General features: G+C 47.2%; 1 non-coding gene across 1 annotated transcript; it reads right to left on the bottom strand.

Moving 5' to 3' along the window:
* Window positions 1-5,134: 5,134 nt before the first annotated feature.
* On the bottom strand, window positions 5,135-5,211 carry TRNAW-CCA (transfer RNA tryptophan (anticodon CCA)). Its single transcript has one exon. It is a non-coding gene; the product is annotated as a tRNA-Trp (tRNA).
* Between the last annotated feature and the right edge of the window lie 349 nt (window positions 5,212-5,560).

Below are 5,560 nucleotides of genomic sequence, written 5' to 3'. Positions count from 1 at the left end.
AGCAGCAGAAAAAACAACCATGCCGCCGGTGGGATCAGAACCCACGACCTCCGAATATCGCTTCCGGTGCTCTTACCAACTGAGCTACCGTGACGGCTGCCTAATCTGCTGCTTTCGTGGGTATTTATTTATGATTTGCGTGTAAGCGAACCTTGAGAGTGTTCACCAGCGCCACCCTAGTGCATAGCGGTGGACGTACCGTGTCCTGTAATACCGCAAGTGTGAAGTAGAACGTCATCTAACGGCGAGGGCGGAAACTGTGCGAGAGCCCTCTTATGCTACCTCTGGCATCAAGACTGCCAGAACCGAGACCCCCGTTAAGCTATTAGCAGACAAAGCAAATGTAGTGAGGGGCTCGTTTGACAAACATATTAAGGAAGCCAACAGTCACAGAAATCAAGGTGCATAGAGGAATGCTTCTTTTTTATATCTAGTGCCAATCAATTAGTTTTTTAAAGAAAATTATTTATAAAGCAGCAGAAAAAACAACCATGCAGCCGGTGAGATCCTAACCCACGACCTCCGAATATGGCGTCTGGTGCGCTTACCAACTGAGCTACGGCGACGGCTGTCTAATCTGCTGCTTTCGTGGGTATTTATGTTTTGCTTGTAAGCGAACCTTGAGAGTGTTCACCAGCGCCACCCTCGTCCATAGCGGTGGACGTAGCACGTCCTGTAATACCGCAAGTGTGACGTAGAACGTCATCTAACGGCGAGGGCGGAAACTGTGCGAGAGCCCTCTTATGCTACCTATGGCATCAAGACTGCCAGAACCGAGAACCCCGTTAAGATATTAGCAGAAAAGGCAAATGAAGTGAGGGCTCGTGTGACAAACATATTAAGGAAGCCAACAGTCACCGAAATCAAGGTGGATAGGGGAATGCTGCTTTTTTATATCTAGTGCCAATCAATTAGTTTTTGTAAAGAAAAACTTATAAAACAGCAGAAGAACAACCATGCCACCGGTGGGATCCGAACCCATGACCTCCGAATATCGCGTCCGGTGCTCTTACCAACTGAGCTATGGCGACGGCTATCTAATCTGCTGCTTTCGTGGGTATTTATGTTTTGCGCGTAAGCGATCCTTGAGAGTGTTCACCAGCGCCACCTTCGTGCATAGCGGTGGACGTAGCACGTCCTGCAATACCGCAAGTGTGAAATAGAACGTCATCTAACGGCGAGGGCGGAAACTGTGCGAGAGCCCTTTTATACTACCTATGGCATCAAGACTGCCAGAACCGAGACCCCCGTTAAGCTATTAGCAGACAAGGCAAATGAAGTGAGGTGCTCGTTTGACAAACATATTAAGGAAACCAACAGTCATCGAAATCAAGGTGCATAGGGGAATGCTTCTTTTTTATATCTAGTGCCAATCAATTAGTTTTTAATAAAAATTACTTATAAAGCAGCAGAAAAAACAACCATGCCGAAGGTGAGATCCGAACTCACGAACTCCGAATATCGCGTCCGGTGCTTTACCAACTGAGCTAATGCGACGGCTGTCTAATTTGCTGCTTTCTTGGGTATTTATGTTTTGCGTGCAAGCGAACCTTGAGAGTGTTCACCAGCGCCACCCTCGTCCATGGCGGTCGACGTAGCACGTCCTGTAATACCGCAAGTGTGACGTAGAACGTCATCTAACGGCGAGGGCGGAAACTGTGCGAGAGCCCTCTTATGCTACCTATGGCACCAAGACTGCCAGAACCGAGACCCCCTTTAAGCTATTAGGAGACAAGGCAAATGAAGTGAGGTGCTCGTTTGACAAACATATTAAGGAAACCAACAGTCACCGAAATCAAGGTGCATAGGGGAATGCTTCTTTTTTATATCTAATGCCAATCAATTAGTATATTAAAGAAAATTACTTATAAAGCAGCAGAAAAAACAACCATGCCGAAGGTGGGATCTGAACCCACGACCTCCGAATATCGCGTCAGGTGCTCTTACCAACTGAGCTATGGCGACGGCTATCTAATCAGCTGCTTTCGTGGGTATTTATGTTTTGCGTGTAAGCGATCCTTGAGAGTGTTCACCAGCGCCACCCTCGTCCATAGCGGTGGACGTAGCACGTCCTGTAAAACCGCAAGTGTGACGTCTAACGGCGAGGGCGGAAACTGTGCGAGAACCCTCTTATGCTACCTCTGGCATCAAGACTGCCAGAACCGAGACCCCCGTTAAGCTATTAGAAGACAAAGCAAATGTAGTGAGGGGCTCGTTTGACCAACATATTAAGGAAGCCAACAGTCACAGAAATCAAGGTGCATAGAGGAATGCTTCTTTTTTCTATCTAGTGCCAATCAATTAGTTTATTTAAAGAAAATTATTTATAAAGCAGCAGAAAAAACAGCCATGCCGCGTGTGGGATCCGAACCCACGACCTCCGAATATCGCTTCCTGTGCTCTTACCAGCTGAGCTACCGTCACGGATGTCTAATCTGGTGCTTTCGTGGGTATTTATGATTTGCGTGTAAGCGAACCTTGAGAGTGTTCACCAGCGCCACCCTCATGCATAGCGGTGGACGTAGCACGTCCTGTAATATCGCAAGTGTGACGTCTAACGGCGAGGGCGGAGACTGTGCGAGAGCCCTCTTATGCTACCTCTGGCATCAAGACTGCCAGAACCGAGACCCCCGTTAAGCTATTAGCAGACAAAGCAAATGTAGTGAGGGGCTCGTTTGACAAACATATTAAGGAAGCCAACAGTCATAGAAATCAAGGTGCATGGAGGAATGCTTCTCTTTAATATCTAGTGCCAATCAATTAGTTTTTTTAAAGAAAATTATTTATAAAGCAGCAGAAAAAACTACCATGCCGCCGGTGGGATCCGCACCCACGACCTCCGAATATGGCGTCTGGTGCGCTTACCAACTGAGCTACGGCGACGGCTGTCTAATTTGCTGCTTTCTTGGGTATTTATGTTTGCGTGCAAGCAAACATTGAGAGTGTTCACCAGCGCCACCCTCGTCCATAGCGTTAGACGTAGCACGTCCTGTAATACCACAAGTGCGACGTAGAACGTCATCTAACGGCGAGGGCGGAAACTGTGCGAGAGCCCTCTTATGCTACCTATGGCATCAAGACTGCCAGAACCGAGACCCCCTTTAAGCTATTAGCAAACAAGGCAAATGTAGTGAGGGGCTCGTTTGACAAACATATTAAGGAAGCCAACAGTCACCGCAATCAAGGTGCATAGCGAACGCTTCTTTTTTTATATCTAGTGCCAATCAATTAGTTTTTTAAAGATAATTACTTATAAAGCAGCAGAAAAAACAACCATGCCGCCGGTGGGATCCGAGCCCACGACCTCCGAATATCGCGACCGGTGCTCTTACCAACTGAGCTATGGCGACGGCTATCTAATCTGCTGCTTTCGTGGGTATTTATTTATGTTTTGCTTGTAAGCGAACCATGAGAGTGTTCACCAGAGCCACCCTCGTGCATAGCGGTGGACATAGCACGTCCTGTAATACCGCAAGTGTGAAGTAGAACGTCATCTAACGGCGAGGGCGGAAACTGTGCGAGAGCCCTCTTATGCTACCTATGGCATCAAGACTGCCAGAACCGAGACCCCCTTTAAGCTATTAGCAAACAAGGCAAATGAAGTGAGGGGCTCGTTTGACAAACATATTAAGGAAACCAACAGTCACCGAAATCAAGGCGCATAGGGGAATGCTTCTTTTTTATATCTAGTGCCAATCAATTAGTATTTTAAAGAAAATTACTTATAAAGCAGCAGAAAAAACAACCATGCCGAAGGTGGGATCCGAACCCACGACCTCCGAATATCGCGTCCGGTGCTCTTACCAACTGAGCTATGGCGACGGCTATCTAATCTGCTGCTTTCGTGGGTATTTATGTTTTGCGTGTAAGCGATCCTTGAGAGTGTTCACCAGCGCCACCCTCGTCCATAGCGGTGGACGTAGCACGTCCTGTAAAACCGCAAGTGTGACGTCTAACGGCGAGGGCGGAGACTGTGCGAGAGCCCTCTTATGCTACCTCTGGCATCAAGACTGCCAGAACCGAGACCCCCGTTAAGCTATTAGCAGACAAAGCAAATGTAGTGAGGGGCTCGTTTGACAAACATATTAAGGAAGCCAACAGTCATAGAAATCAAGGTGCATAGAGGAATGCTTCTCTTTTATATCTAGTGCCAATCAATTAGTTTTTTTTAAAGAAAATTATTTATAAACCAGCAGAAAAAACTACCATGCCGCCGGTGGGATCCGCACCCACGACCTCCGAATATGGCGTCTGGTGCGCTTACCAATTGAGCTACGGCGTCGGCTGTCTAATTTGCTGCTTTCTTGGGTATTTATGTTTTGCGTGCAAGCAAACCTTGAGAGTGTTCACCAGCGCCACCCTCGTCCATAGCGGTGGACGTAGCACGTCCTGTAATACCACAAGTGTGACGTAGAACGTCATCTAACGGCGAGGGCGGAAACTGTGCGAGAGCCCTCTTACGCTACCTATGGCATCAAGACTGCCAGAACCGAGACCCCCTTTAAGCTATTAGCAAACAAGGCAAATGTAGTGAGGTGCTCGTTTGACAAACATATTAAGGAAACCAACAGTCACCGAAATAAATGTGCATAGGGGAATGCTTCTTTTTTTATATCTAGTGCCAATCAATTAGCTTTTTTTAAGAAAATTACTTCTAAAGCAGCAAAAAAAAACAACCATGCCGAAGGTGGGATCCGAACCCACGACCTCCGAATATCGCGTATGGTGCTTTACCAACTGAGCTAATGCGACGGCTGTCTAATTTGCTGCTTTCTTGGGTATTTATGTTTTGCGTGCAAGCGAACCTTAAGAGTGTTCACCAGTGCCACCCTCGTCCTTAGCGGTGGACGTGGCACGTCTTGTGATACCGCAAGTGTGACGTCTAACGGCGAGGGCGGAAACTGTGCAAGAGCCCTCGTATGCTACCTCTGGCATCAAGACTGCCAGAACCGAGACCCCCGTTAAGCTATTAGCAGACAAAGCAAATGTAGTGAGGGGCTTGTTTGACAAACATATTAAGGAAGCCAACAGTCACCGAAATCAATGTGCATAGAGGAATGCTTTTTTTATATCAAGTGCCAATCAATTAGTTTTTTAAAGAAAACTATTTATAAAGCTGCAGAAAAAACAACCATGCCGCCGGTGGGATCCGAACCCACGACCTCCGAATATGGCGTCCGGTGCTCTTACCAACTGAGCTACCGTGACGGCTGTCTAATCTGCTGCTTTCGTGGGTATTTATTTATGTTTTGCGTGTAAGCGAACCTTGAGAGTGTTCACCAGCGCCACCCTCGTCCTTAGCGGTTGACGTAGCACGTCCTGTAATACCGCAAGTGTGACGTAGAACGTCATCTAACGGCGAGGGCTGCAACTGTGCGAGAGCCCTCTTATGCTACCTATGGCATCTAGACTGCCAAAACCGAGACCCCCGTTAAGCTATTAGCAGAAAAGGCAAATGAAGTGAGGGGCTCGTTTGACAAACATATTAAGGAAGCCAACAGTCACCATAATCAAGGTGCATAGGGAACGCTTCTTTTTTTTATATCTAGTGCCAATCAAT

The sequence above is a fragment of the Amblyomma americanum genome, chromosome 3, assembly GCF_052857255.1.
Source record: "Amblyomma americanum isolate KBUSLIRL-KWMA chromosome 3, ASM5285725v1, whole genome shotgun sequence".
In the NCBI taxonomy this organism is placed as follows: Eukaryota; Metazoa; Arthropoda; class Arachnida; order Ixodida; family Ixodidae; genus Amblyomma; species Amblyomma americanum.
This window is presented reverse-complemented; position numbering and strand designations above follow the sequence as displayed.